The sequence below is a fragment of the Geotrypetes seraphini genome, chromosome 5, assembly GCF_902459505.1.
Source record: "Geotrypetes seraphini chromosome 5, aGeoSer1.1, whole genome shotgun sequence".
Taxonomy (NCBI): domain Eukaryota; kingdom Metazoa; phylum Chordata; class Amphibia; order Gymnophiona; family Dermophiidae; genus Geotrypetes; species Geotrypetes seraphini.
The window spans coordinates 79,573,873-79,597,531 of NC_047088.1; the positions used below are offsets into that span (position 1 = coordinate 79,573,873).

The 23,659-nt window shown below is 42.3% G+C and overlaps 1 protein-coding gene across 2 annotated transcripts in view; it reads left to right on the forward strand.

The window, feature by feature from the left end:
* The first annotated feature begins 1,192 nt into the window (after nucleotides 1–1,192).
* Nucleotides 1,193–23,659, forward strand: part of DGKK (diacylglycerol kinase kappa) — a 420,961-nt gene continuing 398,494 nt past the window's right edge. For both annotated transcript variants that reach the window (XM_033946472.1, XM_033946473.1), the window contains exon 1: nucleotides 1,193–1,353. The gene's annotated coding sequence lies outside the window, so the exon portion shown is untranslated. The remainder of the gene's footprint in view (nucleotides 1,354–23,659) is intronic.

Here is a 23,659-nt window from a genome sequence, read left to right on the forward strand (position 1 = left end):
CTCTGTAACTTCATCGAGTGTACCCTAGTCTTTGTAAATCTTGAAGCAGGAAAGAAATCAATCCACTTACTATGTTCTACCCCACTCAGGATTTTGTAGACTTCTCTTTTCCAAGCTGCCCTAACCTCTTTAGTCTTTCCTCATACAGAGAAGTTCCACTATATTTAAATTTCTACAGTATGTTACTGCAGGTAGAACTTCTCCCATTGAATTGCATTGTACCATCATTATTTGGGGGGTGGGGTGAGCTGGAGGAATTTGTTTCCCTGGAAGCATTAGTTGGACGTGGCCTATTTTTGAATCTGATGTAGTCTAGTCAAAGCATTAGGCAAGATGAGGTGTTTGCCTAGAGAAGCTCCTTCTGGGGAGCAGCTGTAGTGACAGCAAAACAACAAATCCTGACAGCCACACAAAGTGAAGGAAGCATCAACACACTAACATGCACACACACAAATTTTTAGGGGGGGGGGGGTATCACAGGCCTTGTGTCATTCTATTCTACTAAGTTTTCTGCCCTTAGTGAGACATTCTCACCCCTTTTATATAATTCTGTAGAACTTCATTCAGATGGGTTGAAATGAATTAAAAAAAGGGACTGGAGCAGAGAACAAAATAGCCCCAAGCCTTTTGCTGCTAAATACCATATCATGGAAGATGACATTGTGAAGGTGGGGGCTATACAGCTTTCGCAAGTGAAACAGGCTGCCACTTGCTAGCAAATCCCCTACGCCAGACCCGAAGGCAGACAAGGGATCCGAGAAAGGAATGGCAGGTAAAGCAAGACCAAAAAAGGGGGTAGGAGAAGGGAGCTACTAAGTGCCTCAGGTAAACGATTCGGGAGGGAGCGAGGAGGAGAAATGTCAGAGGAGCACCGGAATGCACTGCACGGATCAGAAAGGAAAGAGGTCTAGCAAAGGAGAGGCGGCAGCCACCCCGCTTCCTGCCCCCCCCCCCCCCATCTCTGTTTTGCTCGGGAAAGCCAGCGTTGAGCCCGGCTTGTGCGATCGGAAGAAAAGCCAGAATCGAGAGCTTTCGCCCATTGAAAAGAGAAGCACCGGCGAAGGTGTGGGCGGCTGTGCGTGAAAGAGGAGGGGGGAGGAGGAGGACGGAGGGGGGGGGGGGAGCGCTGAGTCCTGCATGAGCTGGCTTAGATAGAAGACCCGTGTCATTGCTGCTGATGCTGAGCATTGGACTGGCGTCTTTAGAATCCGTCGGACACCGAGGCGGCGAGAGAGATGGGCAGCAGCCGGGCGCCCTGAAAGCTTTGCCGGGGAGAAAGCAGCCTAGGAAGAAGCGATCCGGAGTGGGGAGAGAATCGAATCGGCTGGAGGAGGGCAAGTGGAGTGCGAAGAGGTAAGCCGGGGAGCTGGTTTGCAGCGGTCCAGGTAGGCTTGCATTTGTATGTTAAACCCGACGACGCTGGCTGGTTCTAGACCGCGCGTTGCTGATTTGCATACTAAACAGGGATTGGGGGAGTAAAAGATCAGTGCGCTGTATTTTCTTCGCGCTTGGTTTTGCATTTGTGCAATTGTGCCACGCGCGGAAGGTGACCAGGGCGCCCGTTGGGGAAGGCTGTTGTAACACTATGGCCGTTTGTCCATCCTGTCCCCCCCCCCCCCTGAAGAGCCTCAGTGGCTTCTTCCCTTGCTCGTTCGTGCGTCTCTTCTGGCCCTTGGGATGTGTCAGTTACTTAAGAGCGTCTCTCACCCTTTCCTGCCGTGCAGCAACTCTTATGAAATCGCATTGCAGACTAGTCTCCGCTCTTTAGAAGCTGTCCTCTGCAATCAGGACGTACACAGAAACCCAAGAGGATTTCTTCTCTTTATTGGTCTTAACCAGATGCAGGTAGCATACAAAAGAGCCCGTTTAGTTTCATTCTTGAAAATCAGATTTCATGGGCCAAGTGTATTCTTTCCAACCCAAAGGAAGTTTAGAAAGAATTATAGAAAAGGGGTTGAGACTAGAGGTCTGCGCGGGAATCCCGTGGGTCCCGTGAGGGTCCCATGGGAATCCCCCCTAACCCGCGGGGGTTCCACAGGAATCCCCCCTAACCCACGAGACTCCCATGGGGAGCCCCCTCTGGCCCAAGGGACTCCCACAGGGACCCCCCTCTGGCCCACGGGATTCCCACGGAGACCCCCCTCTACCCAACGGGACTCCCATGGAAATGGAAGGCTTTGGAAGCAGGGTTCGTCCATATAATATAATGGACATGTCAGCCTTAGTAAAAGAGGGGGTTTATAAGTTAATTACCTGAACAGAAAACAAAAAAAGGGTTCCACCAAAGAGATTCCACAAGGAAAACAGCAGCGCAAACACAAAAGAAACTGTGGAATTGATGATCCTGTCAGAAGTAATTGCTGCTTTTTATGGGGACGGGGGGGGGGGGGATGGAGGTAATTCCATGCGGGGATGGGTGGGGACATAAGAACATAAGAACTGCCATCTCCGGATCAGACCTTTGGTCCATCAAGTCCGGCGATCCGCGCACGCGGAGGCCCTGCCAGGTGTACCCTGGCGTAATTTATAGTCCATCATATCTTTATATGCCTCTCTTAAGGAGATATGCATCTAGTTTGCTCTTGAAGCCTAGGACGGTCGATTCCGCAATAATCTCCTCTGGGAGGGCATTCCAGGCGTCAACCACTCTCTGAGTGAAGCAGAACTTCCTGACATTAGTCCTGAACCTGTCCCCCCTTAGCTTCATTTCATGTCCTCTAGTCCGTGTCAAATTGGACAATGTAAATAATCTTCTCTGCTCTATTTTGTCGATTCCTTTCAGTATTTTGAAGGTCTCGATCATATCCCCACGCAGTCTCCTTTTCTCTAGGGAGAACAATCCTAGTGTTATAAGTCTATCCTCGTATTCCAGTTTCTCCATACCCTTCACCAGTTTTGTTGCTCGTCTCTGCACCCTCTCCAGCAGTTTTATATCCTTCTTTAGGTAGGGAGACCAATGTTGGACGCAGTATTCCAAGTGTGGTCTGACCATTGCCCTATAAAGCGGCATTATAACTTTCTCCGATCTACTCGAGATTCCTTTCTTTATCATGCCCAACATTCTATTTGCCTTCTTTGCCGCTGCCGCGCATTGTGCCGACGGCTTCAGGGTCCTATCTATCAGTACACCCAGGTCCTTTTCTTGTTCACTCTTCCCCAGAGAGGATCCTGACGGGGATGGGTGGGGATGGAGAGGATACTGGCGGGGATGGGTGGGATTTCTGTCCCCGTGCAACTCTCTAGTTGAGACTGCCTGTCTATGGGCAAAATAGCAATCCAAAAATTTTAACAGAATGGGATGAAACTTGGCTTGTGGGAAAGAATGTTTACAAGAAACATTGAAACTGAAAATGGACCATATTGGACTACGGATTCCAGAGCATTAAGCCCTCCAAAAAAATAGTCCAATGTATTTCTGCGGTAGGTGTTCCAGTTCTGCAACATAGACGCTTACATACATTGAAATAGTCGTCCTTTCACAGTCTCTCTCTGTTCTGACAACCTCCAAAATTCCTCCGCCTCCCCACACACAAATTTATCCACCACCAAAAACCACAGCCGTCAAACAGCCCACTTCCCCAAACTAATCTCCCACAACTGCCCCACCGCTCAGCAAATTGTCCCTCCTCTAAAAGCTACTCCACCCATAACTGCTCCATCACCTCATAAACTGCCATATTCTAAAAAAAAAATACCCCATTCCCTTAACTGCCCCACCACCTACAAACTGCCCAGCCTTCAAATCTAGTTCTGAAACTGTCCCACCCCCAAAACTACCCCCCTCAAACTGTCTCTCAAACCCACTAATTGCCCTACCTCCACAGTCTGCCCCTTGCATCTACTTCATCACCCCGAAAAGTACCCCTCACCCAAAAATTGCCACCTGTGACTACTCTGTCATCCCACGAACTGTCTTTTCCACAATAAGTACCCCATCTCAAGTGCCACTAATTCTACTTTCAAAATAACCTTCACCACTGCTCCACCATCCTGAAAATTGTCCCACCCCAATTGTTCCCAAAATTGCTCTCCCCTTCACAACTACTCCACCACCTTGTTAATTGCCTCCACCCACAAACCATCCCATATTATCACATTGCATCCGCGCATGTTCGGAGGCCCTCCAGAAGTGGCCCTGAGCTTGGGGAAGAAGAGATGAAGTTCATTTGGGGGCAGGGCTGAGCTGGGGCAGAACGGGGCGGGGCCACATGTCCTCTTTTTTTTTTTTTTTTTTTTACAGACGAAATCTGGTAACCCCACTTCCAAAAATTGCCCACCTATAAGTGTCCCAACACCTTGTAAACTGTCCTACCTCAGAAAATTTACCTCTTATAACTGCCTCTTCAATCTGCACACTCTCTACCAGCGTGAACACTGCCCCAAACTCAATAACTACCCCCTGCTAACTCTCCCACCAGCCTGCAAACTGCTCCACCCCCCAAAAACAAGCCTTCCCCTACTACTACATCACCCTGCTAACTGCTCCACATTTAATACTCCTCTGTGACCCCATTAATTGCCCCTACTCCCAAATGCTGCTTCTACCCTCCCCTACCATCCTGCAAACTGCCGCACTCCATAAATTACTCCACTCAGCTGCCTGATTCTAAAAAATATACGTTCACACACAAACCCCTCCCCCCCCCTCAAAAGAAATACAGGAGGTAAACCAAAATTTAATGAACAAAGAACACATTTTTTAAATTGTTTTTTTCAGAATTCTCTTAGGGTGGGTTCTTTGTTATTTCATTCAACAACAACAAAAATACCCCACCACCCTGAGAACTGCTTCACCCCCATAAATGATGCCCCAGCAACTGCCCCACCAGCCCCCACAGCCCAAAAACTACTCCCTGCAAACTGCCCTATCAACAAGTAATATCCTCCCAGCAAACTGCCCATCATCACCAGATACTTCTCTACACACAGAACACTGAGGCACACTAAAGCATACCCACACTGAAAACGCATGATAAAAAAAAAAAAATTGTACGCCACCCTGAACTTCTCCAAGATAAGGCAGTTCTGTAATTCAAAAGCCAATAAACATACAGAGGGTTTGGAAAGAATATTTATTTAATTTTCTATATTGCTCTCCCAGGGGAACTCAGAGTGGTTTACAACGAATTTATTCAGGTACTCAAGCATTTTTCCCTGTCCTGGTGGGCTCACAATCCATCTAATATACCTGGGGCAATGCAGGGATTAAGTGACTTGTGCAGGGTCACTAGGAACAGCATGGGTTTGAACCCACAACCTCAGGGTGCTGAGACTGTAGCTTTAACCACTACACCACACCCTCCTCTGCCTGCTTTCCCCACTTTTTAGAAGTAAACAATGCTTAGATATAGTAAATCTCAGCGTAAACAGGATTTCTTGGAAGGAAACCAACGGATCCTTAAGACAATCAAAGAAGAAACCAAAGCTTATTTCTACTCAAATTTCTTGCATTGTCAGTACAGCATTTGGCTGTAGCTATCATCATTTTCTTCTGTCATTTAGGATGACTACATAGTTCTGTAAGTCCTAATTTGCTAGGGTCCTTCTCCTCTTCTCGGTGCATGGGGTGGGGGAAGCCTAGTAAATCAGACCTCCAAAAAGGGCAATATGATTCAACTCAGGTTGTAGCTGTTGGTGTAGTCCTGTGAATCAGGAGGAACCAAGCTGTCGATTTTCACATGGAATTGTATAGTCCTCTTCATTCACCAGCATTTGACTTCATCATGTTATGAGAGCCGCTGGAGTGTCCAGCAGATGTTCCTCCTGCATTCATTTCTAGTCCCTGCAATTTGCTGTGCTTTTCAGGATTGATAGTTTCTGCATCGTGTGTTTTCCTTTTTTTTTTTTTAATATTCTTTATTCATTTTTAAAACTTACAAAAACTGCAACAGCATATAACATCAATTTATATTTAAATATATCACTTAATATCCTATTAAAATTTGATTCAGATCCCATAACCCTCCCTCCCCCATATACAATGACTTTCATCAGACATAAGAAGACATATAATAACCCTCCCCTCTCCACATTATTTGCACTTATAAGAAAACCAAAATACCCCTCCCTTTTCCCCCCACCTTGGATGTGCATATTTAATGGAAAAAATGATATGTTTTCTGGAGTCCACAACATGGCCAGAATCAGTTTCATGAAATGCAAAGCAACTGCAGAATCTGCACATCTTGTGCCTAACTGGGTGTATTGGAGGGTTGGTCCATATTGGTCCATATTTGTTGAATGTGAAATCTGACTTCCAGGGCCAGCATAACCATTAGGTCAGGGGTGTCCAATGTCGGTCCTCGAGGGCCGCAGTCCAGTTGGGTTTTCAGGATTTCCCCAATGAATATGCATGAGATCTATTTGCATGCACTGCTTTCAATGCATATTCATTGGGGAAATCCTGAAAACCCGACTGGACTGCGGCCCTCGAGGACCGACATTGGACACCCCTGCATTAGGTAGACCACAGTAAGTGATGGACTAGGGCAGTTTCTGGGAGGCATCAAAGGGCAGATGCAGTGAAAGAAAAACAATAGCTCCTGCTAGCCACATGTATTCAAAAAAGCATCAGCACATATTTATACATACAGGGAAGGTGAGCAGTTTTCAAATAGCCCATTTACCTGAATTAATGATATTTTGAAACTGTCCTCATGTTGTATACACATACAAAATAAGATTTAGGGCTTCTTTTATCAAGCCGCGCTAGCGGTTTAACGCACGTAATAGCGCGTGTTAAACCGCCAGCCTTGCTAGCCGCTACCGCCTCCTCTTGATGAAAAGTCGCGCACATTAACCCCGCTAGCGCGGCTTGATAAAAGGAGCCCTTAATAGTTTGAAAATGAAGTCCAATTAAGCTTTTGTACAGGATCATTATGAAAGGGATAGTATTGGGCATGATTGTTGAGTTTAATTACCAAAATCTTAGGGATGATGATGGTTTGCACAGTGGCATAGCAAGGGTAGAGGCACCCGTGGCAGTAGCGCACCCCCTTGCTTTCCTCTCTGCCCCCTGCGCCTTCTGTACCAATACCTCCTCCCCGCCACAATAATGCTCTCTTTTCCCACCCCTGTACCTTTTTAAATTTTTGCCAGCGCGAGCAGCTTCTCCAGCCTGCTGCTCACACTGGCTTTCCCTCTGGCCCTACGACCTGGAAGTAATTTCAGAGGGAGCCTGGCCAGCGCAAGCAGCAGGCTAAAGTAGTTGCTCGTGCTGGTGAAGATTTTAAAGAGGGTCGGGTAGGGAGTGTGCGATCATGGCATGGGAGGGGGCAGAGAGGTGCTGGTGTCCCCATCAAGAAGGCACCTGGGGCAGTCCTCCCCCCCCCTTCCTGGCCTTGAAGCAGCGCTGCTGATTTCTGAAAATTGACCACTTCTGTCTTTTTTCTTTCTATGTTAGCATTTAGAGGGCAAGTTATCAATATGGGCTACTGTTAAGATGGGCTATTACCACAAGTCATGCTATTTCAGTACAAGGTCCCATAAGACTCCTTGCTAAAATAACAGGTCTGATATTTAAAACAATTTAAATTGCTTATCTAGGGCTATCCAGACATATTTAGTGGCATTTAACTAGATAGTGAAAAGGGCAATAAACTTGTGGAGAAGAAGATATTCTAATCTAGATGCAGGCTTTATAAAAATTGCAGTAAAAAAAAAAAATCCACTTACATATCCACATAAAAAGTATCTAAGACTCAAACCGTTGGGAGCTATGGATCCAACACAGTCCATGTTTCGATGATGCTGTCTTCATCAGGGGTCTGTAAAAGGTCCAGATACTGAAGCTCATGGATTAAAGACTGAAAACAAACTAAGATATAACTTTTTTTTTTTCTCCCGCCTTTGAGTAGTGCCCAAGCCAAAACTGGCTATTTTGGGGAGTATTTCAGGGACTGAGGGCCAGATTCTCTAAAGTCACCGTACATTTAACGATGGTGCTAAACCATCATTAAATGCATGCATTTTATCGCCCAATTATCAAATATCAATTATCAAATATTATGAATATTGTATGCCATTTTGATTTGTTGTGAAAGGCGGTATATTAGAGAAGCCTAATAAACATAAACATCTCCTACAGACACAACTGCTCAAAGGCTCTTTTTGAATTTTCAAAACCTAGACAGAGGGACAAGGCCTCTTTTTTTTTTAAATTCATGCAGCAATCTACCAGTACTTGCCAATGTTCAAATCAATATGAGCTTTCCCCCTTTACTCAGCTTTCATTCTGCTAATTGGACAAGCCAAATTGTAACTTTGTACATTGTTATGACAGTAAAATTCTCATGTTAGTAATGATGATGGGCAAATCACTTAATTCTCCATTGCCCCAGGTACATTAGATAGAGTGTGAGCCCATCATGGCAGATAAGGAAAAATGCTACAGTTCCTGAATAGCTTAGGCTATAAGTAGTATATAAATTCTATCGATCAATCAATAAATGATGCCAGTGTAATCTTCAAAATCTCATAGGGAGGCATAAAAAATATTGAACACTGTTAGATTTCCAAAATCACACTCTCAACATGAACCCTTGGTGGTTAACTTCCTCAGCCCATAACAAGTATGCCTGTTAGTCTAAGTTCAGTACTCCTTCTATACTTCTTAACATTAAAAAGAGCTCAGCATTGGACAATACAAAAATCAATAAGAAATTTAAGAAAAGGACTCCATAAAGTAGAAAAAAAGCTGAAACACATATAGACAGAAAATCAAATAAAGAAATCCACTGGTAACCAAGACCAGTCAACTACCTACCTCTAGGACAACCCCAAGGTGGCCACAAAAATAATTGTACCTTGAGTAACTCCCCCCCTCACCCTTCCATGCTCCATGATGATTCCTATTGGAGGATGTGGCAGATGTGAACAGATGCAGAGAGCCTACTGCTTCTCATGTCTGTAGAGCTGTAAATTGTACAGACTGTCCCAGAACTTGAGGATGAAAGATTCAACATGTCTACGATCTCTCCAAATCATGATGGACTGAAAACTAATTAGAACCACTGAGGGAACACATTATCAATGCGGGCTACTGTTAGAACAGGTTCTTTTAGCACAGATCCCATTTTTTTTGCAATGAGATCTGGTTACTAATAGGTGGGGTAATCAGTAAAGTAACACTTCTTAACAACAGTCCACATTGATAGCTTCTCCAGAGATTGGTATGACTATACTTAATTGCCTCCATCCAAACCAAACCAAAGATTACAAAGTAAGTGACCAATTCCTTATCCATTTGCTTTTTAATTGAGGGAAAAGTCTTGCGGTATGAGGGAGTGGGCATCCCTCCTGTCGATCTTCCTCATGGGGTTCGAGGGGGGGGGCATTGGCAGGGGGTGGCAATGGCGGGGGTGGGGCACTAGACCACCAGGCTTGTTTTTGGACTCTGCAGGGAGGGAATTGGGGCCATTCACAGTGGTGGGTCTGAGCTGCTTTATTTTCCTGTCAATGCCTGAGTCAATCAGTGCTCGGGCACTGATTGGAAAGTAAGCCTATGACAGCTCAGCCCCGATTCCTCGTAAATGGAGGGGTGATCCTTTTTGAGAATCGCCCAGGGGAGCTCATTTTAATATTAATTACCTCGTTGTACTACCATTTTAATATTAAAGATCTCATTGTACTACATACGCATAGTACAATCGGAGACTGTAAGAAAGCACGGAAAAGACCACGGTGAGCCACGGTTTTGAAAATTCAAAAAGAGCCTTTGAGACGATGTGTATGTAGGATATGTTTATGTTTATTAGGCTTCTCTAATATACTACCTTTCACAACAAATCAAAATGGCATACAATATTCATCAGAAAATGATTAAAAAAACCCAAAACAACCCCAGCTATTTATAATAGGAAAGCCTAAAATAGCAGGGGAGGAAAAAAGGTTCATCAACAATGAAAGGGAGAGATTAGTCGAGAGAGGATGAGAATGAAAAATTGCAAAATAGGAAGGTGGGAAGAGATAGGTGATATCCACTAAGGCCCATATTCTATAAACGGTGCCTAACTTAATTGGTAAAGTCATTTAAAAATAATTTAAGAATCATTTTAAAAATGTAGGTGCCTACCTGTGCCAAGAAAAACAGTGCCGTCTTAGAGCACCTAAGGTCGAAGTAGCCATGGTTAATACCAGAAACGAGCTTAAGCGTTCTAAGGTGTCTCCTTAGATGCGATTCTCATCAAAGGTAGGTTCCATAAATGCCAAAGGTAGGTGTCTTTAAAAGGCCTACGTTTCTGGTGCCTACCTTTGATGAAAACTATGATTCTGTAAACGTCACTGTTACATGACTGACACACGATCGGTGGCTGTTTTTTTAGATGGCCACTGATAATGACACCATTTGCAGAACCCAGTCCTAAGTCACTAGTTTACCAACATAACCAGAAAGGCCTGGGAAAAGAGGCAAGCTTTTAATAAAGATCTAAACTTTTTATGGGATAACTCTGACCTGAGTAACACAGGTAGAATTCCAAGAAAATGGTGCAGTGCAGAATTCCAAGAAAATGGTACAGTGTCTTGTGGATCCAATCTGGGAACAGAAAACTGGAGGAATAACAAGGTTATACTTAGAAGAAGATCGTAAAGCTCAAGAAGGGGTATAAGGAGAGATTAAAGGAGATGCAGAATGAGGAACCTTAAGAGGTTAGGATATTGAATGAAAAGTGAAGATTTCTATATAGACAGCTCAAGCATCCCTAATCTTTTCTCCCCTTTCACCAGTGCACATTCATTCACACAAACATGTCTATGCACTCATATATATTTATACCACATTCAACTAACAACTGGAATAACAGGATTTACTATATTTAATTAGTAAACAGAACATTATCTTCTATTGGGAAGTGATTATATAATCGTTCATCATTTATTGTTTATTAAACTTGATATGCCACCTTGAGTTGCAGTACAATTCAAGGCGGTTTACAATAAAATATATCAAATAAAACAAAAAAATGAAAAAGGAATGCCATTAAAATAGGAAAGTACACTATTATACAGAAAACAGAAACCCATTCATGGTCTATCACTGCAAAGATGTGCTCTCTACTAATTACAAAGTTAACAGAAAGCGGGACCTCTAGTGGCAGGAAGGAGTGGGCATCCCTCTTGCCTTTTTTAGAGGGGTAGGGGTTTGGGAGGGTACCTGGCATGGGGGTGGGCCTTCGGTGTTAGGAGGGAGTGGGCATCCCTCTTGCCGATTTTCGCTAGCAGGGGACAGGATTCCTGGTGCCACATTTGTCAGGGGTCGTTGGGGAGGGCTGTCATCGGCGGGGGGGGGAGGGGGAAGGAAGAAGTTCTTTTTTAAAATGGGGGCAGATATTGTGCATGTATAACACACACACCCATTAAAAAAAAAAATGAAAAAAAAGGTTTTCTGCCCCGAACAGCTGAGTGACAGGAGACTTCCCCTGTTGAGTGACAGGAGACTTCTCCTGCCATCTTTGTGCATATACGAGAGTCACTCTCACAGCAATCAGTCGGATGGGAGAGATGGGGATTACAATAAGCTTCCGTGTGAATCATTTGCATGCAAACTTTTTAGTGCATCAATAGCTCTTTTTGAATCGGCCCAAAATTGCATTGAAGCAGACTGAAGTGGTCTTACCGAACCTCTTTAGTACATCTAGCCCTGAATGTCTATATATAGGTGTATTGTTATAGAATTACTCTTCATGGTTCTTTGTTCTATGGCAACTTCACAGTACAGTGTGCATCAAGGTGCATACAGTTTTGTGGCCAAAATTGTAAAACTCTACAATATGAATGCAGTGTAAAATATATCCATTTATAACCTTATAAATATTATATAATCACTTCCCAATAGAAGATAATGTTCTGTTTACTAATTAAATATGGTAAATCCTGTTATTCCAGTTGTTAGTTGAATGTAGTATAAATTAAACGTTATTGGATCATTTTGAATTTGTATTCCTACTTTGATGATAGTATGGGAAGGTTGCTTAACATATTTTGTAAATGCAAGCTCCCAAGAGGAGCAAACTGTCTTCAAGTGCCTGCTTTCATTCACTTTTGCTAAATGTGCAAAATAAATTGATTTTAAATCTTTCCTTCAATTTTTTATAGATACAGTATTTACGTGCACTTGTATTCTAGGTCATTAGTTCTTTCATAGAAGGAAAAAAAAATTTTGCACCTTATTAAGGTGATCATGGTTAATTTCTTTTCCTAAGGTGTTAATGTTTGTTCTAAACTAGCACAGAACATCCTTCAAGAGTAGCAGTATGTAAATTAATTTCCTGTCATGGGTACTTTAGGGGTGTGGATGAATTCAGGGTTAAAAAGGAGCAATCATATTAGCAGAATAGGGCTAGATTCACTAAGCAAACCGATCGTGTACCGCTCGGTTTGCGCTCACTTTCCGACTCCGGCTCGATTCACTAACCTTCCTCCAGACCCCGTCCGCACCCGATCCGATCTGCGCATGCAAATGAGTAAAAAGGCATGTAAATTTCTTAACGCGTCAATTCATGAAACCATTTAGTCCAAACCGACTGGCCTTTCCTGTCCAAAAAGTTACGACTGCTGAGGACCAGTCGTTTACATCCTCGCCGACTATTTCTGCCTAGCAATTGACATGTGCATGTTAAGAACCCCATTAAAAATATATATCTACCCCTCCAAAAATCCAAAATATATCAAAACTTTTAAATATATCTAAACGTTCATGTACATAAGCGTTAGAAATATTTTTTTTTCTTTTTTTTGAATGCGCATAGCGAGTGCGGGAGTAAATCTCGGATTTATAATGTGCATGGCGAGAAAATCGCGGATTAACCCCGTGCTCTCCTTGCGCATTGTACATTTCAAATATCAATGCCAAATAACAAAAAAAAATCCAAAATCAAATAAAACTTTTATGGGCCAGCTATCCCTCCCCCCTTCCTTCCAGCTGGATTGTTGCGTGCATGTGACATCAGGGTGTCGCTAGTGGTTGCTACATGCTTCACGGCTGACAGAGCCGCACAGCCTCCTGGGATTCGTAGGCTGTATATAACAGCGCGTGATCCCAGCGCATTCAACAGCTGTTAACTGTTGTGCCTTCTAGCAACTTAACAGTTCTTTTCCAGCGAGAAATGGACGGCGCTCGTCGGCTACACGGTAAAAAATAACGGTTGGTAAGAAGACTTCCTTGTATTGCCTTTTTTACGACAGCAGTGCTTTGCTGTAGGCACATTCGGAGCCCGCTAATGATGTCTGCAATTAAACCACGCCCCATTTCTACGCAGTGAAGTCCTAAAGAGCTAGCGCACGCATTATGAGCTTCAAAACCAACAAAGATACAGTTCGCATACCTGTCGATCGATGTTTCAGCACTAATAGCGGCGTGTTTACGATTGGATCATTTGCATGAACAAGCTTTACTGAATCGATCGCCTACAATGACTGGAAACGGATAGGACACGAAGCGGATAGATATTGGGACTTTAGTGAATCCTGCCCATAGTCCAGAGGCTTCACAGGAATAAGCAGCTCCAGGCTAATTTGGGATGTAGGGCTAGATTCACTAAGTTCACCGATCATGACCTGACCAGTTTGTGATCCTTTTCTGACCCGATCCACTAACCTTCTGCCCGATCTGATCCATACCCCAATGGTAGCGTGAACACTATTAAGTAAACTCTTTAAAATTAAAATTAACTCTTTAAAATTAACTTTTCTGGTGGCACGCTGGAGTCTAGCGCCCAATTGTCTGGGCTCAAATGTCAGCATGGCTTTGTCCCGCACGTGAAAGACTGTGAACCATCCAAAACAGGTGCCTACATGCCAAACACACCCACGATCCACACCCTATCTGCGCCTACTTTCTGGTAGGCGCGTTGGACTAGATGCCTACCTGAAAGTGGTAGGCACCTACTGAGTTGGTGCCTGCCATCCAATTAATTATAATTTAAGCCAATTATGAGGTGCTAATTGCTTGTTATTTGTGCCAATTAAGCTTTTTAAATAATTAAACCCCCCCCCTTTTTACAAAACCATAGCACGCTTTTTAGCGATGACCTCAACGGTAACAGCTCCGACTCTCATAGGAATTCTATGAGCATCGGAACTGTTACTGCCGCGGCCAGCGCTAAAAACCGCATTATGGTTTTGTGAAAGGGAGAAAGGTAAGGTGCCTAGATCAGCTAAGCATGTTATTCTGAAAGGGCACACATGTGGCTTTGGGGAAAATTCAATAAATGGCGCCCAGAGTTAGGTCCTGAGAAGATCTGTGCTAAACTAGTATTATGCAAAGAGCACTCTGTGCAGAGCACCCTTTTGTAAACCACTTGTATCCCATGTACTGACTAAACGTATCTTATTGTAAACCGTTTCTATCCCATGTACTGTCAAATGTATCTTTATTGTAAACCGCTTCAAACTTCACGGTATAGCGGTATATAAGAAATAAATTATTATTATTATTATTATAAAATACTAGTCTAGTATGGATCTTGTGCCTGATTTTGAGTGCTGCACTCACGCCTGCTGAACCCTGGTGTAAATACTGGTGCTCAACTAATGGCAGTTGGGCATGTAAATGACCCTATTCTATAATATCGTGCCTATACCCTCCTTTTGAACTGTGCTCTGAAAAATTTAGGCAGATATTTTATCAAATAGAATGTGGGGCAGATCCATGTGTAAATCCAAATGATTGCCAATTAACAACAATTAATTAATTAGCTTGCATGGGGAATATTTAGTGTCAAAATAAACATAAATGAATCTGCACTCAAATTCGGGTGCCTCCATTTTGGCAATCTATATAGAATCCAGTGGATAGAGCGTAAATGCAAAGAGGGCATTTTCCTGGGTAGAATCTGGGAGGGGCATGGGTACCCACTCTTAAGTTCCATATGCCTTTGTTGCATTTAAATGACAATTATGCCACATGTGAGGTTAGTATAACTGTGGGCATATAAATGTTAGAATGCCAATGCTGAGTTAAACTAGAGATATGTAACAGAATTTGGGCACCCAGATGCCACTAGAGCTGGGGCCACTTTGGATTCTAATAAGATGAAGGAGAGCCGCTAAATATTTTCCCATGAGGGGGCCTCAACACTGCTGACATCCTCCTCTACAGCCTACCTTCAGACTTCATTGGGGAGTTTTCACAAGGTTTTGACCATTTCCAAATGCATTCTCTTGTTATAAGAACATAAGATTTGCTGCTGCTGGGTCAGACCAGTGGTCCATCGTGCCCAGCAGTCCGCTCAAGCGGCGGCCCTTAGGTCAAAGACCAGTGCCCTATTTGAGTCTAGCCCTACTTGCATATGTTCTGTTTCAGTAGGAACTTATTCAACCTTGTCATGAATCCCTGAAGGGTGCTTTCCCCTATAACAGCATCTGGAAGAGCGTTCCAGGTTTCTACTACTCTCTGAGAGAAGAACTTCCTTACGTTTTACGGAATCTTTTCCGTTCTAACTTTAGCGAGTGCCCTCTTCACCTTGGAGAACGAGAACAACCTCTCTTTCTCTACTAAGTCAATTCCCTTCAATATCTTGAATGTTTCGATCATGTCCCCTCTCAGTCTTCTCTTTTCATGGAAGAAGAGGCTCAGTTTCTCTTGCCTCTCGTTGTAAGGCAACTCCCCCAGTCCCTTTACCATTTTCATCGCTCTTCTCTGGACCCTTTCAAGTAGTACTATGTCTATTGAGAAATTCCTCGTCCTTGAAGCATGTGCTCATACCCCCATCTACTTTCCTATTTCTGTCCTGAGCATGGATAGAGAGGCAAAAGTAGCAGGGTTACAATGGAGGAAATTTATACATCTTTGGTTTTTAAAGCCTTGTCTCATGTAAGCATCGCTTAGTTGCTCCTCATACAAAAAGTGTTATGCAAGCTGCATAACACACCTCAGTAGAGCTGATGAAGTGCATTACTGGCTTCTGAAATGAAATATTGTGTTTCAAATATTGGACACATTCTGCCAAAATCTGGCCACATAAATAGATGGTCTAGCGTTGGCCCTATAACATAGCCGGCCAGCGCTTAAAAATCGACTTTGCTGGCTAAGTTTGAGCTGACCAAAAATAAACTGGATATTCAATGTTGGTCTCCAGAAATGGCCTGGCATTGAATCATTGAATGTCCAGTTTCCTGACCATTGGAGTTAGCCAGCTTGCCTCTTGAATATTGGGCCCATTGTGCCTGATATTTGAAGATTTTAACCAGGCCGGAGAGGCTACTGCCCATTAAACCATGCAGAGCAGACTGGGAGGGGTTTCCCAGTGGCACTCAACTGGGCAGTGATGCTGAAAATCTTGTTTGACCACTGTGGCTCTGTTCAGACAGTGCTGGGGTAGTCGGGGGTGGTGTGGGGCAGAGTCAGGTTGGAGCCTTGATTTACCTGGTTAGGAGTGATATTCAATCCCTAACTGGGTAAGTAAGCAGATATAGCTTGGATAGCAAAAAGGTTGTGCTAACTTTATCCTCTGGGTCACCTGGGCAGTAGTCTGAATTTTGGCCGGTGCCCAGGTCGCTTTTGGGTAGACTAGCCAACCCAGATATTGAACACCAGTGCCTGGACATAGCCCAGCATTGAATATTCAGGCTTAATTAAGCCCATGGGTGTCAGGGCTTAAAATCCACTTATGACTGCAGGCTCATTATTTTCATTCCTAAAAAAAAAAAGAGAGATGGCTTTTATCTTTGACAAATGGCATGTCACAAAAATTCAACTGAAGTGACTAAGGGGCCAATTTTATAACGGGCATCAAATGATGGGTGTCGAGATGTAGCATGCATAGCACCAATTCTATAATGGCATTTGATTGTCAAGGTTCCATTATAGAATACTAGTTTAAGTCAGCATTTATTTATTTACTGGCTTTTCATGAAGAGATTCACACAAAATGGTTTATAATACATTGAATAGTAATCAGCTATTAAGTATTTTCTCTATCTGTCCCAACATGCTCGCGATCTATCTATGGCAGATGGGACAATGGGGGAGAGGGGGCTACGTGATTTGCCCAGAGTCACAGGGAACAGACAGGGGTTGAACTTTCAATCTTGGGGTGCAGAAGCAGCAGTTCTAACCACTAGGCCACCCCTGCACTCCACCCATGCCTGCTTAAGTCATATCAATAAATATAAACAAAACTGACTTCAATTATTTATACTGTCTCCAGAGAGTGATCAAAATTCCAGTAGGCTCAGAGATGTGAAACTCCAAAAGAGGGGGATACCCCCCTCACGGTAAGAGTTTACCGACCAGTCATTGCGAACGTCATATATATGATCACTCTCTGAGACTTGAAGTAAATTCAGTATGTATATTCCCCCCAGTTCAATTTAAAAGATGTGAAGTGTTTATTCACTATTCCAGTGATTTTCTTGTCTACATGCAACTTAAGATATTCAAATTATATAAGAAAAAGAAGAGTTGACTAAATCAAAAATCTTAAAAAGTTTAAAAGAATATACATACTGAATTTACTTCATGGCTCAGAGAGTGATCATATATATGAAGTTCGCAATGACTGGACGATAAACTCTTACCGTGAGGGGGGGTATCCCTCTCTTTTGGAGTTTCACATCTCTGAGCGTAGTATAAATAATTTTTGATCATTCTCTGGAGACAGTATATCTATTGAAGTCAGTTTCATTTATATTTATCCTAAATATTTTTCTGACTTCCAGTATTGAATTTACGTTCCCTGATCTTTCTAAGTCATATCAATAGCAGGCATAAATGTGTGCCTACATGTGTCACTTTAGTCTGCAACTTAAAGTATTCTGTAAATTAGGTGTGTATATGTGGGATCTACCCAAGTCCCACCCACATGGCCAAATTCTGTATATGGCGCTGAAACATTGGCATCAAGAGAAATCATGTGATGGCCGTGGTTGAGTGAGGATGCGCTGCGGGAGCTCTCTCAGCAACCCGGGCAAGATTTCTAATATAACCGCAACAGTTTTATGCAGATCTTCCCATCTTAGAATTCTCTCTGCTGGCAACTGTCATGCCTCCTTGGCTGGACCCAAAAACAGCTGGCAAATCAACGGACACAATGGTGACATTAGGTAAATCTATGAAGCAGCCCACCACGCTTCGGTGTTTGGTGCAGCAAGATGGTGCCTCACCGCTGGCAAGCACTACTTCCTCCCTGGGAACCCTGACCAATACAGCCTCAGCAGATAATGGAACAGAGCTTTCCAGTCGAGAATGACCTGGTGACAGAATTCATCACCATTCCCATCCCCGAGGATAACTGCGGGAAACAATCTCGTATCATTTTTTTAGTGTCTATTGCAACCTCAGTCGTTCTACATCAGCATTCTTTAATGCTAGGCTTGAGGGTCAGTGGCTGTGCCCATTCATACTCTGATTCTTCCCTCTCTCCTTAAAGAATGAAATGGAGATGGTTTCCCGCAGTTATCCACAGGGACGGGAACGGTGACGAATTTGTCATTCTCTACTTAACGCTGTACTTTGGGCAATTAAGAAAGGTGATGTCAGATTAAATGTGCAACTAACCACTACACAAAGCGATTTGCTGGGAGTTTGCTTGGAAGTGCAGGCTGTAGCTGGTCAGGTGAAGGTGGAAGAACAATACATTGCTACAGCAGAGGATAATGTTACCAGCTTGAGAAAGGACACAGATCTGCATGATACTGCAATAGCCAATGTGCTACAAAAGCTGGACAACTTTGAAAACAGATGTCAGAGATCAAATATGCAAATACTTTGGATGCTTGAAAAGGGGTCATTCATTATTCCGTAAACTTTATGTTTTTGCCATCCCCTTTTTCCTTAAAATTTTTTTGTAATTTTACCCTTCACCTTGTTCTTCATGTTTCCAGTCTTGTTTGTTTTTATCCTGTTTTTTTTGTTTAAAGTTTGCGTCTTTAATCCCTTTACTCATTTTTATTTTAAACTGCTTAGATTTTAACTTTGGGTTTATATTGGCGGTATATCAAATAAATTGAACTTGAACCAATAATATGGTGGACCTTTTAGACCAATTTCTTTGTGACTTATTTCCTGCTGAATCCTTCCCAAAGGATTTCATCATTGATAGAGTTCATTGCATCCCTTTGCATTCTACTGCTCAAGGCACTAGGCCTGAATGTGGCAAAACGTTTGAATTTCCACCATAAAGAACTACTGCTTTCTTGGGCCAGGAAATACAAAAAATGTGAAATTCAAGGGCATGGAGTTCTACTGTTCCCGGATTTCAGTCCAGAACTTGATCGTAAACGCATGCAGTTCAAAGAAGTTAAGTAATACTGTTTGCACGGGATACAAGTGGCAATGCTGTATCCTGCAAAGCTCCATATACATTGGAAAGGAGAGTTTATTTATGTCTCAGAACTTGAGGAGGCTGAGAAGCTTCTAAAGCTATATTTTTCTGATGATCCTCCCATTCCCAGAAGGACCTCTGGTGCCTGGACCCTGCCTGAAGGCTGCTGCCATGATTATTGGGATAGGACGTGATTTGGGAGTGGGAATATGATAAGGAGAACCCCCTCCCTAGATTATTATAAGGAAAGGTATATGAGGAGCCGGCGTACCCATTCTATAATGGCATCTGGGTGCACTGATTTCATTACTGAATACTAGCATAAGTTGGCCTTGGAGTGTCAAAAATGTACCTATCTGTAGTTATGTCAGCCATAGACATGGCATAACTGAGGATGAGTAAATGTGACAAGGGCATATGTAATACGTCTCCTTGCAGATATGCACTATCGCAGATTGGTGCCCAAAATAGTTAATGGGCTCAAATGACTTATTGGAGCTGGAGTAAAAGAGGCACTTAATTGGCATTACTAATGATTTAACATAGTAAATGACAGCAGATAAAGACCTGAATGGTCCATCCAGTCTGCTCATTAGTAACATTTTTTTTTTTTAAAATAAATTCATGGTTAAATTGTCTTTTTTCTTTGATATTTCTGGGCCATAGATCATAAAGTCCACCCAGTACTGTCCTTTGGTTCCAACTACTGGAGTTGCTGTCGAAGCTTTTTTTTATTTATTTATTTACCTTTATTTAACATCAAATGAAAATTCTTTGATAAAAAAACATAACAATATCCAATAGGAAATAAAACATTAATTGCATATACAATACCATGATAGTAGCCCACAACTATGGAGAGAGAATCAAGCACGAATCAAGGGTAGTTGATTTTCAAGGAAATATATCAATATATCACAAGTACAGAGCACATTGGGTGTATCTTTACTATACAGTCTGGACGGTAACTTCAGTGGGCATCTGAGGGGTTACGGAAGCCGCTTTGCCCTCCAGAAAAAATTGTAATTGATCGGGTTCATAAAAGACATATCTATTTGCTTGATAATTGATACAACATTTACATGGAAAGCGCAGCTGAAAGGTAGCTCCTAAACTCAATACAGATTGACATAACATTAGACATTTTTTACGACGCAATTGCGTCCATTTAGAAACATCAGGAAATATTGCTATTTTTGAACCATAAAATTCAACATTCTCAGTCCTAAAGAATAGACGAAGAACTGCCTCTTTGTCTTGTAAAAACACAAAGGTCACTAGCAAAGTAGCCCTTACAGAAGTTTCAGGTTGCGAGGACTCAAGAATATCTGTTATATCTAATTGAGTCAATTGATTTTCCAAGTCCTGATTCGTCACCTTAGGAATGTTTAAATAATATAATTTCTGTAAAAATGTCTCTGGATTGCCGTCGAAGCTTACTCCAGCCTCTCCACCATCTCGTCATTTGTAGATACATACTGTAAACTCATGCTCCAAGTTACTGGAGTTCCCATCGGTGTCCTCTCTAGCCCATCCTATACCGAATCGCCATATATGGGACACAGACCATACAACTCTGTCCAGTATCGGCCTTAGTGCTTCAGTTTATACCATTTATTTTCTAATTAGAGATCCTCTTGTGTTTATACCATGCTTTTTTGAATTCCATCACCGTTTTTCTTTCCACTGCCTCCCTCGGGAAGGCATTCCAGGCATCCACCACCTTCTCTGTGAAAAAGAATTTCCTAAAATTACTCTTAAGTCTACCTCCCTACAACCTCAATTTATGCCCTCTAGTTCTACCATTTTCCTTTCTTTGGAAAAGATTTGGGTGCTGAACTGGCTATGCACTATCCCATTACAATGAACACCTATATTGGATTGCGTGCAACTCAGAAGGGGATATGGCCATAGGAGGAGCATGGGCAAATTAGGGCGGATCCCTGCTATTCAGTGTTACAGAATAGCGAGGCTCTGCACTCATTGTGCATTAGGATTTATATCAGGTTTCAACTGGCATACGTCCTCACACCCAATATTGAGAGCAGAATAAGTCCCCGCAGGAACTCAATTTCCCTATCCCATCCCTGTGAGTTTTGTCGCTGTCCCTCCCCCATGCCTGTAAGCTTTGCCTTAACTGCACAAGCCAAGTGTTTGAGGCTTGTGCAGATGAGGATGAAGCTTGCAGGAATGGAGCAGGGACCAGAAAGGAACTTGTGGGGACCGGACAGGAAAATGAGTTCTTGTGGGAACGGGGAAAAATTTGTCCCTGAATCATTCTCAAGAGCAGAATTCAGTGTTCAATGCTGTTCTATAAAGAGTGCTAACCCTGGAGCGTCTTTTACAGAATAGCATTTAACACAAATTTTTATCAGTGCCTAATTTTCAACATCATTTATAGAATTTTCCCCCATGCCATTTAAGCATAACCCTGTAAAATGGTGCAAAGGGGACTTGTGCATATTAAACTGGTTTATTTCATATTTTAAAGATCGTTCTTCAAAAGTTTCATTTAAGTTTCATACTCAAACGACTTCGGTATTCCTCAGGGATCAATCCTCTCTCCCCTCCTCTTTAATATTCTCCTGGCTCCTCTGATTACCCTTTGACAATCAATTGGCTTTACCATCTATGCCTATGCCAATGATATCCAACTAATTCATCCTATCAACTTGGATAACCTTGAAGACATCTCCAATATCAATCGAGAGCTGGAAAAAATAGGTGACTGGCTCAACTCTAACATGTTATCACTTAACGTTAATAAAACCAAAGCAATGATTTTTCCAACTAAAAAAGGTTCTCTGCTCTCTCCAATCAAATTCAAGTTTATTCCGGTTCAGTCAGTCAACTCAATCAAGCTCTTAGGAATTACTTTTGATGAGAACTTCAATTTTCATGACCATATAAGCACAGTAGTTCGTAAGTATTTTCACTGCCTCCGGATATTTTCACCGCCACCGCCTTCCTTGATTACTCTGCTTTAAATATTCTTATTCATTCCCTGGTCATCTCTTGCCTGGCTACGGTAATGCTTTATATCATGGAATTACTAAAAAAAGAGATACCAAGCCTCTAAACAAAGCAAATCCAACAAGAAGAGGCACTGGAGATGTCAAATCCAACCGTGTGGTTAGAATTCCATTATTAGCAATTTGTATCAAAAGTTTAAAAACAAGCAAAATACCAAAAATTAAAGTTCCAAAGTCAAATCCCAGTGCCTCTTGTTGTCGGATTTAATAAAAAGATTAGATGTCTACAGATAGTCCAGAATACTGCTGTTAAAATCATAATTAAGGCCAAGAAATTTGACCATGTCACTCCCCTCCTGATTAAAGCCCATTGGCTTCCTATCGATCGTTGTATCATTTATAAAACATTACTGCTGACATTTAAAACAAGAAAAACAGGACAGCCAGAATTTATCAACAAACTTCTGATCCCATCCCACGCACCCTTCGATCCTCTGATCAAAATTTATTAGTAGTCCCATCACTTAGACACATCAATACCAGGAGAAATTCCATTTTTTCAGTTGTTGCTCCTTCCCTTTGGAATTCGATGCCTAACTCGAGACAACATCTATGGAGAAATTCAAAGCCTTCCTTAAAAACGTTCCTTTTTAAAGATGCTTTCCAAGTTTGATTGTCCTTTTAAGGATTTTATAAACTGAATTTCAGTCTGCTTTAGTGGGACTGCTAATTGTCACCCTACCCTTTTGTATTTTCCTATGTTTCTCTCTTTTCTTTATTTATATTGTAGTGTTCCCTTTTCATCTCGTTTCAGTATGTCCTTTTGTCTTCTTTGTCTGCCGTCTTAATTGATGATATCCTTTCTTTATTACTATTTGTTCCCCCCTTGATTTTATTGTACAACCACCTTGGAATATTTGATAAGCAGGTATAACACATTTTTAATAAACTTGGAAACTTGGAAGTGACTATTTTCACTGCATTTGCATAAGCAAGTGGTGCATGAATGCAGGCATGTATTTAGATAATGCCCTAATTGTGCTTTCGTTCCACAAAGTACAAAAATATATAAACAAACATCCTCACAATACTCAATAATTGAAATCTTCAGGACTTCAGAGATGAGATTCTCAGAATAAAATCAGTGAGAATATGGATTCACCACAATCTTCATCAGTTCATTGTTTTCTACCAAATGCTTTAGAAACAATAATATTCAATAATGCAATAACTTTTCAAAAGCAGTTCCTCTTATACATGTATTAAAAGCCAATCACTTATTTTTAATCGCGTCGGGGAAATTCAGCGCTGACACAAATTCGTATTTCGCCATCCAGGCTGTTTCAAGGCTGCATCCCCTTCCAAAATGCTCATTCCGTGACTTCAACTCATACACTTCGGGCTCTTTTTACAAAGGTGTGCTAG